The sequence below is a fragment of the Telmatherina bonti genome, assembly GCF_933228915.1.
Source record: "Telmatherina bonti genome assembly, chromosome: 11".
Classification (NCBI taxonomy): Eukaryota; Metazoa; Chordata; class Actinopteri; order Atheriniformes; family Telmatherinidae; genus Telmatherina; species Telmatherina bonti.
The window spans coordinates 29,354,698-29,366,515 of NC_136629.1; the positions used below are offsets into that span (position 1 = coordinate 29,354,698).

At 36.9% G+C, this 11,818-nt stretch overlaps 1 protein-coding gene across 1 annotated transcript in view; it reads right to left on the reverse strand.

The window, feature by feature from the left end:
• Window positions 1-11,818, reverse strand: part of LOC306762370 (VPS10 domain-containing receptor SorCS1-like) — a gene marked incomplete at its 3' end in the record, with an annotated part of 58,030 nt that overhangs the window by 38,134 nt on the left and 8,078 nt on the right. The window lies entirely within an intron of this gene.

Below are 11,818 nucleotides of genomic sequence, written 5' to 3' on the forward strand. Positions count from 1 at the left end.
AGTGGTCATTTACAGAAAAACAGCTGATTTTTCCTTTATACAAATTAAGTGCTGAAGCAAGGGTCTCCCTCCGTAGTTACAATCGTAAAGCCTCCACATCACACAGCTCTCGAGGGAAGCCTTCCTCGGCATCTTGTTGAGCTTTTCGGAGCTACAGTACTTCCTAATTATCAAGTCTTATGAGTATTTGTGGTGACATCTCCGATAACAAGAAAGAGTTCCATCATGTAAACAAGAGTTTTTTCTTATTTTCATCATTAAACCCTGGTGTGCAACTTTCCAAATTAAACAGGTCAAACTTGAGATTTTGTTTTAGATCAAAGCATAGTATCTCCAAAACCAACTGCTGCGTTGCAAAGAAGATTACAGGATGCTGACATTAAAAGAAAACAAAAATACACAAATATATACGAACAAAAATATACTGAATTATAACCAGAGTTGTAACAACACCAAGCATAATACCTATTTAAATTACAAAAATGGTTTAATTAACTTTTTATTATAAGTTTTCAGATTGCATTTTGTGTGTACTAGCATGTGAACTATGTTTACCCTGATTATTTTAAATAAGTCATCTCTTTTCATGGATCCAAACCTCCCCAGAGTCTGAAGACAACATCAACTCAAATATATTCTACTCATACCACAGATTTTTCTTTTTTTTCCCACCCCAAATCGTCCAAACAGGTGGTTATTAGAATAGTGAGAATTAATTTAGATGCAAGTGTCCATCTCATTCATTTATTCATTATCCTAACCGCTTAGTCTGATGAAGGGTCGCAGGGAAGCTGGAGCCTATCCCAACAGTCTTTGGGCGAAAGGCAGGGTACACCCTGGACAGCTTGCCAGTCCATCGCAGACGTGTCCATCTCTTTACATTTTATAAATAAAAATGATTACTTGCTCTTCTTTACATCTGTCTACAAGCGAATGTTAACCATGCATCATATTGTGGCAAAATGTCTTAAAAATGTACAGTTGAGCTGCCTGGGAAACTTTGCTCCTTCCTCGTGCTGAATGTATGAAAACCTCTATAAGAGACCTCCTCTAGAGGAAATCGCATACAGATTTGATACAATGTCCAGGCTGGCTATGAAAAATTGATAGACTTACAAAAAAAATGGTCCTTTATACTGTCCAAAAGTTATACCCAACCTGGAAATCTGCAGAAATAACACAGTGTGGAATTTTTTCAGCATTGCATTTACATTTATGCATTTACTTTGGAAGAATCCAGCTCCACAGCAAGCTGCAATGTGCCTAAAACCATCTTGTCGCCTGATAAAAATTTCCCTGTTCTCTGAGGAATGTGTCATGGTTGCAGTCAACACATCAATACAGTCATACAATATTCACTTTGTAGCTGTGTCAGACAGGTGTTTGAAGCTTAGCATGTCATGCAAGCCGTCAAATTGTTATTTGAAATCATTGTTCCTTTTTTTTTAATAATTAGATAATAATAGCAACCTGTACCCAGTATTCAAATAAAAGTGTCCCATATTTTAGCATGTTGCTCATTCCACCAGTGAAAGGGTATAAAATGTAAATAAAACTAAATGCATTTATTTGCATTTGCAAACCAAAATGCTATTTACAATGCAATCCAGAAAACATATTATACATTAAAAGTGAGATATTTTAACATTTCATAAAAAATACAATCTTATTTTTTATTTGATGGCTGCATGACAGAAAGTAAAACATAAGTAGTATTACAAAATAAACAACTGGAAGAGCATGTTGCAGCTAATCAGATTAACTGGCCGCAGATCAGTAACATAAATAGTTATGAAAAGAGCACCTTGGAGAGGCAGAGGTTCTCAGAGTGAAGGATGGGCAGATGTTGAACAATGTGCAAATGTACTTTCAACAAATTGTGCAGCTATATTTCAGTAATAATGTTCTACAAAAAATAATGATGCAAAGGCTTTGATCATTCTATCAGCAGCTGTATACCATTTTATCTAAAGATTTTAAGGAAATTGAGTCACCTCTCTGTGCAGGAGGCATGGTCAAAAATCAATATTTAATATTAGTACTCTTGAACACTCCCATAAGTCATTTCCTGTGAATAGGTTCAGTGTGGTATCCACAAATGCAGGTTAAAGCTCTGTCATGCATATAAGAAGCCATATGTGAGCATGATACAGAAATGACAGCTGTTTTCTCTTGGCCATGGTTCATCTCAAATGGACTGAGGTAAAATGGAAAACTGTTCTGTGGATAAATCCAAATTTTAAATTCTTTTCAGAACCCAGACAAAGGAAAAGAGGAACAAGCTGGCTTGTTATCAACATTCAGCTCCAAAGCTTACATATATGATGGTATGAAGGTGCATAACTGCCTATGGAACAAGCAACTTTCACATCTGGAAAGCCTCCATGAATGCAGATACTTTATATACAGGGTTTAAAGTAACACAGGCTCCCAACCAGATCGTGTAATGTTCAGGAAAGGCATTGCACATTTTGCGAGGACAGTGTTAAACTGCATTCTGCATCTGTGTAAACTAAACGCTGAACTGGTCTGGCTGTAGTCCAGACCTTTCACTAGTTCAGAACATCTGGCACATTATAAAACATACAATACTACAATAAGTACTCTTACATTGCGAGAATCATATATCACACAACAGTAGGAAAACATTCTCCCTCTAAACATCAAGCAACTCCGTTTTTAGATGTTTCAAGATTGCTGTTAACAAAAACTGTGGTAAACACGGCCCAGTCCCAGTATTTTCTAAGACATTGTGTTCTCATTAGTATTAAGATGAGTTAACATCTTTTTTTTATAAAAGAACAAAACGTCTCACATTCGAGATTTGATGTTTGTATATTTATTGTGAGTTTATGAAATTTGCTTAACATTGTATTCAGCCTTTATTTACATGTTCAACAGTGTCTCTAAGCTTACTTAAAGTGTGTGTGTGTGTGTGTGTGGGGGGGGGGGGGGGGGGGGGGGGGGGGTAGTGTGCAAGCAAATTGATTTTTCGGTTCTAATCCTTTATAAATCTTAAACCTTTGGAGTAAATGGACTGAGATGAATTCAATCATTATGTCTGACTAAATGGGATCATGCTAGTGACTTGCGGGGGCTTAGGGTGAGAAGATTACTTGTCTGAAAAAGTGTGTTGTGTAGAGAGGAATCAAGAAAGCAGAAAAAGAAATTCAGTCCGTGAAAGAAGAAACACAAGAGTGCACATTACAATTCATTCCCACTCTCACCAGTCCGTTGATCCAGCCTTATCAGCTGTTGGAATTAAGTTGCCTCATCAATAAAACTGTCATCACATTCAGAAACAGCAATTAAACAGATGGATGATTTCATAAAAGCATTTGTTACACGAGCTACTGAGAGGAATGTTAATAATCAAGGCAAATATTATACATCAAAACTGTCTGAGGCTTTTGTCCAGTGGATGATGGGACAGGCACCAGTAGCTCCTCTTTGACCCAGAGCAAGAAATAACACATTTACCTGACATGTTGTCATATGACTCACCATTAAAAACGTATAGTGTCTGATGATGCTTTGAATTTTGGAGACATTGATCATATTTAGATATGTAACATTTAATGTCACAATAAATGCTAACTAATTAGGATTTTTTTTTTTTTTAAAAAAGGCCCAGAAAAGCAACTTAAAAGATACATGCAGCCCAGAAGTGTGAATGTGGCAGCAGATGCTGTTTCCAGGAATGAAAAAACACGGTTCATCAAGCAAATTTAAGTCCCCCGGGAGCTGGAATAGCACTTAGTATGAAACTTCACTTGATAAAATCCCTACATTAAACAGCATCATTTAACACCTTCAATAACAAAAGAACTGTCTCGTTTTATTTTATTGTTTATTGCTTTGTGAGTCACTCAGCAGCAATATCAGTCTGCAGAAGGGCGTTGTACTTCAATACCACCTGAGCGAGACACAGAACATACAGAGGCTTTTGTCTGTCACATCAATTTATATCACTTCATTAACAAAGGCAACATTTCCTAGCAGACCAGATGTGCTGAAGCTCGGTTGTTTGAAGTCAGAGCTGTTGGCTCTCTTGTGGATAGCAGGTCATTGCAATCATGAATTATACAGCAACTTCACAATATCACTTTGCACAACATAAACTATCTGTGTCCTCATAAAACTCACATATACATGCGGAAGGGAGTTAATCAAAGTGAATAAATGTGCTCGAGTTCTGTAAATAAAACATTCTCAGTCTTTAGAGAAAATCAAATCTCCAAAAAAAAAAAAAAATTCAGCCGTGATGTGACTGAAGCCATTTTGATCTCTAAACATCAAGTAAAGAGTTCTTTAAATGGGCACGGTACAGGTACTTCATGTTACAGCTCTGGCTTTCAAGCTAAACAGCAAGTGTTTGTCTTTATTTGGCCCTACATGCTGAGACTAGGGCACTGTGTCGAAGTAGAAGCTCGGTTGACAGACCATCTGAAACGACTTCCATCTACTTTGGATTTAGACTCTGACACTGTTTGCTTTTTCGTCATAACTGAAAGCCCAGGCTAGTTTAGCAGCTCGGCCGTGGCGGCCCACTGAGCTTGGAAGCTTCAGCGTGCATTGGGAGGGAGTATGATCAATGCAGGCAAGATTAGACAGCAAGTGGGTTGGCTCTTTCAACCCAACCAAAATGTTGTGCCTGCTGGGCGAGGAGGTCTGTCTTTTCCAGAATCCTTTTTAAAGTTTCAACATTCAGTTTGAAATTCGAAAGTACTTAAGATGATGGTAAAAGATTACTCACTTGTTGACAAACTTAAACCTCCCTTTAATAAAAAATATATTTCCTCTGACTTAAACCAAGTAAAACAGTTGATTAGATAAATATGTTGATGAATGATTTTTTTTATTTCACCCATATGTTGTATTAGTCTCACCAACTGTGTTGGAAACGTTCTGTTTGCTAATACTGCATTGGTATAAATACAAAATGAAGAGCTTAAGTGTGTGAGTAAAAGTTATGGTTTTGAATGTGAGGCTTTCTTACAGCAGCCAGATGGTGTAATTCATATAAACTTGAATTGCAGGTGGCATCTGTGAAAATGAAGGTGTTCTGAAGCACAAAACGAGGTGCAAACTGAGAAATAGCCAACAAAAGAATACTGACAACAACACCCAACAGGGGAGAGAGTTTCTGATTCACAGAAGCAGCACTGCTGCACTGACTGCAACTGAAGACTGAAAATTGAATTTCAAAGAAATTTTTAGAAAATATGAACATTAACACTTCAGTTATTATATCGGTTTAACAATAATTCTGCAGATGAACAAGTTGATTCCAGCGGCTGCTGCAATTATTCTAAGGCAGAACAATTTATTCTGCAGCCAGTCATGAAGCAACACTGAGTCACAAAGGAGACAGACAGAGCATAAGTCTGATTTAAGACAGCACAGATACGTGCAAACACATACGTATGTGTGAAAAGAGGGGGGAAAAAAGGGGTGAGATCTCATTAGACATGGTTTCTTCCAAATAAGCGTTATCCTGTGGTAGAATACAATCTTTACCTGACTTGGATTTGGAATGTCTGCACTATTTCACTGCATTCGGGAAAGAAGAAAAGGAAACCCATGAGGGAAGCACAGCTTGCCGATAAAAAACACACTCAGCAGGATTTCAAGGCGTCAGAGAACTTCACAACAGGAAGGCTTGGTGGCTTGACAGAGCTGAACTCAGCCTGCCAGTAGTTTGTGTGCAATGCTGAGCATTAACCACCAGTCCTTCTGTTTGTCCCACTCATTTGTAGAAAGAAAAAAGAAAACAGGCTCTTCGACCGTGTTAGAGTCACCCATGCTTTTACTCTTCTCATCATAATGTTTTCTAGAATGTCCATTTGTGTGATGTTTGCTTCAACACTGCAAATTTAACCCCCCCACTTGGCTCCACACGCTGTCCATCACAGCCCTCCCAGGAGAGAGTAGAGCCATTGGAAGTCTATTCTGAAAGCAAAGTGAGCCACTGGTTGTCTGAGCATGTCAACACACCTTATGAAGGAAACTGCATGTGTCCAGAAGAGCCACGGTTTTTGTGATGCTATGATGTGACAGAAGACAGCAGGGTTAACTCCAGAGCATTTCTTTGTTGATCGTATTGTGTCTTTTATCCAACTCTAAAAAACAAGTAGGGATCTCATAATTGTAGATGTTCTGGGCATGATTATTGTCAAAGAAACAATAAAATGAAATCATATCATATTTATGTAGCAACATTCAAATCTAAGAGCATCATAAAATGCTTTACATAAAACAGTGATTAAATATCAAATTAAAATAATATCAACATCAAATTAAAAATTAATACAAGCCTTCACATACCCAGACATATAAGAAACCCAAATTTGTGTGATCTCACACAAATTCACACAGATAAATAACACAAATGCCCCCAACCTAATCCCGTTTTAAGTAAACAGATTCTCGTCCCCAAAATCAGGCATGATGCTTAACCTATTTCAACCCATCGGTCACAATAGTGACCATAAACAATATCTTTGTTTACAGAGCTCTAAAAAAAGTTTCTAAGTAATTTTTCAACTCCTTTTCACTCAATAATGAAATAATAGCTAAAACCTCACAAAGAAGTGATTAGTAAAGTATGTTGAAATAAACATAGGACAAAGATTTTTGGTACACATGATCTTTAGGGTGTCTAGTGACAATATATGTTATTGCATTTACTCGAATTTGTTAAGTGTATTTGCAGGATGAGTAAAAATGTCAACAGTCATTATTGTGACTGGTGGGATAGTATATGTACATAGTACATATGCTGCTGTGGGAAAGTCATATCTTGAGGGATCTGTCCACACTGAGGGTTACCCGATCCAAGAGGCTGCCACCACCCCAATTATGGATAGGGCCGGTCCTGCATAAAACCCATTATGCTGAAGTGCAGGAAACCAATAACTGCCCAGACAAGGGCGGGTCTGACGGTGGCAACCTCATAGACCAGACAGGCATAACTCCTGTGTGGAATATCCCAATGAGGAAAACACCGGAAAACACGTTGAAATAAAAAGTGGGGGAGTAAAAAGAAATAAGAAAAATAAATAGAATAATAGAAATGGTTAAATACAAAATAATATTATTAATAATAATAATATGAAGAAGATTTAATAAAGTAATAAATAATTAAATAGAAAAATAAGAATTACAGTTATGAAAGGTATATGTAAAGGAATGTGTAGTTGTGTTTGAAATAAGCAGCATGCACACAAGTAAAACAGGTAAAACAACATATATAATATGATAATACATAAAATATAATATAATAAAACACGATGGGTGACTTTCATGAAACAAATTTCAATAATGAACACATTCAATAAAATGCTGGCATAAAAATCACAATTTTATTTCACTATTATCATAATTTTCTGCATTAGTGTAAACTGTCACATGACCAGACTTGTTTACTTCCTGGTTGTACCTTGAGGGGAAGGGGGCTGCCGCAAACCTCACAAAGAAGTGGTTTAAATAATATTCAATATTATATAATATACAATATTCCAGCACCAAAAATGTGCAAAACCACATGGAGACTGACTCCTTATAACGTTAACTTATTCTTATATTTTGACGCAAGCATAACATAAAAATATACAAAACCGTATAAATTAACCAAGAAATTTCATTCCACTTAAATCTCCTCTGCTATGTCAAGAATATATAGATTCCACACATTAACTCTATATTTTTTTCAGAAAAAAGAGATAAAAAAGACAACAGAACCTCTACATGAACTAAGGAGATTTCTTTCTTGAAACAACATTATAAGAAAGGTTGGAAAGAAATGTTCAGAACCAAAGTAGAGACGTTAGAAACGTGAGAAAAGCATATTACTGGCTTTGACCTCCAACTGTCCTTTAACAGAAAAGCTGCTGTTTGACCCATAAAAAATATTGGAATAGTGAAAATAAAGAAACAAAATCTTATATCTGGAAACAGAAATGCTTTCTTCTGCAGACAATGATAACTGCACTAATCACTAAAAGCCACAGTTATGCCACAGATGGTGAAATGTATTTGATGTATTTCTTCCTTTTCCTGTAGCATTTGAGGCCATTGTTGAGGCCACAATGACACTTTGGTCGTCTTCTTTTTATAAAACCATTAAAAAAAAGATAAAAAAAAAAAACAACTGATTGTAGCGTTTAATAACATGATTAATTGTAGAATTAGGTAGACGTAACATACCTAAAAACAAGAGCTGTGAACAGGTTGTAATGATGGCAAAAACAGCTCCACAGTTAACTGGATTTAGTAGAAAAAGCAATCATAACCTCTTCATTACCACTGGTTCGTGATAAAGTGTACGACTGGATCAACAATTACTTGGTATTAACTCAGAGGTTAACTATTATATTCTTATATCTATACAATCAGCCAAATAGTCAAATCCATCAAAGTTCATTTCAAGTCGTCTGCATTCACACCAGCATGGTGTGTGTGTGTGTGAAACAATATTTCCTTTGTTTTGTTTGCTTTCAAGCCGCACTTAACTCAAGCAGCCCAAATGTTACGCAGTAACAACATGTGCTCACAAGGAGCAATTTTCCCCATAATGAATGCTGACCAACAAGACCAAAGAAGAAAATCTGGCTCATTGACTGGCTAGGCCCAAAAATGGCTCCTTAAGTGCAAGTAAACAACTGAACATGAAGTTTATGAAGTTTTCGGGGTTTCTGTTCATACTTTGTGTTCAAACCTAATATGGTTTTTGCTGGAATCTGAGCAGCAAGACAGGCAGCAAGATAGCTGATATCCAATAACCAATGACAATATCCAATATCCAATATCCATCCTATTCATTCATTTTCCAAACCCTTAATCCGATGAAGGGTTGCGGGGAAGCTGGAGCCTATCGCAGTCTTTGGGCAAAAGGCAGGGTACACCCTGGACAGTTCCATCACAGGGCCACACACAGACAAACAACCACTTACGCTCACACTCACTCCTATGGGCACTTTAGAGTAACCAGTTAACCAAACATGCATCTCTTTGAACGGTGGGAGGAAACTGGAGTACCCGGAGAGAACCCACGCATACAAGGGGAGAACATGCAAACTCCACACAGATAGGCCACTGTCCAAACCTCACCCTAGAAGAAGATTGAACCAGCAACCTTCTTGCTGTGATTCCATAGTGCTAACCACTATGCCACCATGCAGCCCAATATCCAATATTCATATCCAATATCAACAGCAGGTTCTCTTGTAAATGAATGGAGACCCCTGATTTTCAAGCAGGGGTCTCCATTCAAAGTTCTCCTTTTTGGTCTACACCTGAATGCACATTCATGCTGTGCCAAACAGACCAGACTCTCTGTGGAAGTGGACCAGTTAGCTTAAAGCTAACCAGTGTCAGTGTGAATGCACCATTAGAATAACATTTAACATCTGGAAATCAACGCTTACAGAAATGCAACAAGTTCATTTAGTTTCCAGTCATCAACCAAACTGCTTTTCTATAGATTCTGTTTCAAACATGATATGTTTGTGAATGCAGGTTGTCTTTATGGGATAACATTGTTTTGCTTATGCAACATGAGTACTGCAAATCATTATTGATGAACTGATCACAGATATTAGTTGTTACCCCTCACAATAGCCTGAACACATGCTCTGGCATAAATATATGACATTCTGGACATGTCTGCTGTTAAAGGCAGGCTGAGCGGATAATCTACACAAATAAATAAAATACTATATTGATTAAAAGTCATATTTATATCCTCTGATTCATGAGAGGTGTGTGGCTGTATTTTTCTCTTAATATACATCCCTCCACTTGCACATTCTATGTCTATATATTTCTCACATTTTGGCCAAACATTGACCAGCAGGTATGTAGAATCAGCTAATTATTATGTGCTAAAATCACCGTCTGCTACCTACTGTCTGGCTTTGTACATCTCTGGCATTCAAACTAATTTGGCATCAGTGCTTAGGGGGTCACATTTCTTTTTACAAAGATGTTAAAGTACAATTATGAATGTGTCTAGTTATAGTAACTAGCTAGTGTCCAAATTGTGTTCAATTAGCAGTCCATTACGGTTGGCATTTTATAGTATCAAAGTGTGTGTGTGTGGCCACAAAAAAAGAGGGAAAATAAAGAAAATCTCTGTTTCTCTTTTGCTCTGCCACAGGCAGTTGAATCTGCACGTCAATGAGCATCTTTGAATCCCTCAAAGACACAGTAGAGAAGATGGTGTTTACAACCTGAAAGTTTGACATTTTGAATTTGTGGGTGAAAAGGACAAGAGCAATCTGGGCGAAATGCATATTTTATCAGGGTGAAAATAAGTGTCTGTCAGCAGCAAAGAGCTTTACTTCAGTTTTAAAGAAGCACCTGCAGGCAAGACGCAGCTCCACAGCAAGAACAGGTAGCTTGTAGCTCAGGTGAAGCTGCTGCCCTCGAGGGAATTTAATGAGCATCTCCTTCATTGCTGTTTATGCTGTGAAGGAGATGCTACCATCAACTGTAGAGTCGCCAGAATTCCCATTTAATATCCATCATCTTGCTAGTGTTAAATTTCCCCCAAGCATATATGGAGAGACAGGAGCGAAAGAAGGGAGATGCTAATCCTTGGTCCTGCATGTTTTCAGTCAAGATAACTTACTCTTCTACTGCTCACATAAGCATTAATGTTTTTTTGCAGATAAAGGTAACCGGTTTGATCATCATGTTACAAAATGTATGGTTTCAGACTATTCAAGAGTCGAGACTGCTTTGATATTATGCTAATGCTGTCTAACAAAAATGTTGCCATCTCACAATTTACATTCACGTATTGCAGCTTTATTATGACTTGGAAATGTTTTCTTTTGAGGCTGAAATATAACATTATCTGACCGTGCAGCAACTTCCTGTGAAATGATGAGTTATTCGGAGAGGTGGAAATGTTTATTTAATCTGTGACACTGCAACACAAATGATAAACAATTTCATTCCACTGATTGATTGCTTTTCATGCCATTGATGCAGTTTGTTTTTTTACAATCAATTTCTGTAACACGATTTCTCCACATCTCAGTCCTTGAGCTCGGGAGGGCAGGCCAAATGTGAACACAGCTTTTGAAAGGGAGATTAGTTGCTTAGCATGCAACAAAAAAGAGGGGTTTCTTTGAAATGAATAGTTTATTATTTCATGAATATTAACTTTCTTTCCAAGAGTCTATGACAGTAATGTTATTCTTTGATGTTTAATTTTTCCCCTTATTTTACATGGATTTTTCCTTTCTTGTATGCCAAAGGAAAATTTCATCCAACTTGTTTTGTTCTTAGCATTTAATATTTTTTGTGTATACACTTGCAGCAATTGTTATCTTTTTTTTTCTTTGAATGAGGCCAGATTTGGACATAAGAAACTATATTTTTTACTGTAAACTCGTTAATTCTGTCAAAATGAATGTTAGCGGGATGGGAACAGTAATTTGTGGCTGTGAGTTAATAAAGCAGGAAAAATAATAACTTGGTCAGCTTCTGCATAGTAATTAGGAGCAGAACTTCCTGTTTACTGCTGACACCTGAGCTGCCTTTTAACTCAGGAAGCACCAATAATCCCAAAGGTTACTTTATTTTTAAAAAATAAAAAAACAAAAGCTATTTTTATTTACTTATTACTTTATTGTTTTCAGGTTTTATTAAATTCTTTGCTTGATACTTCTCAGCACAGTTTTCACGGTCTGGAACTGTTTACTGATTGGAAAAATAACATTTAATGTCTGCTGAGATTAGTTTTCTCATATGCTCTCTTAATCTTGTTATAATTGTGATTAAATCTTGCTGTTTTTGTTTTGAACAC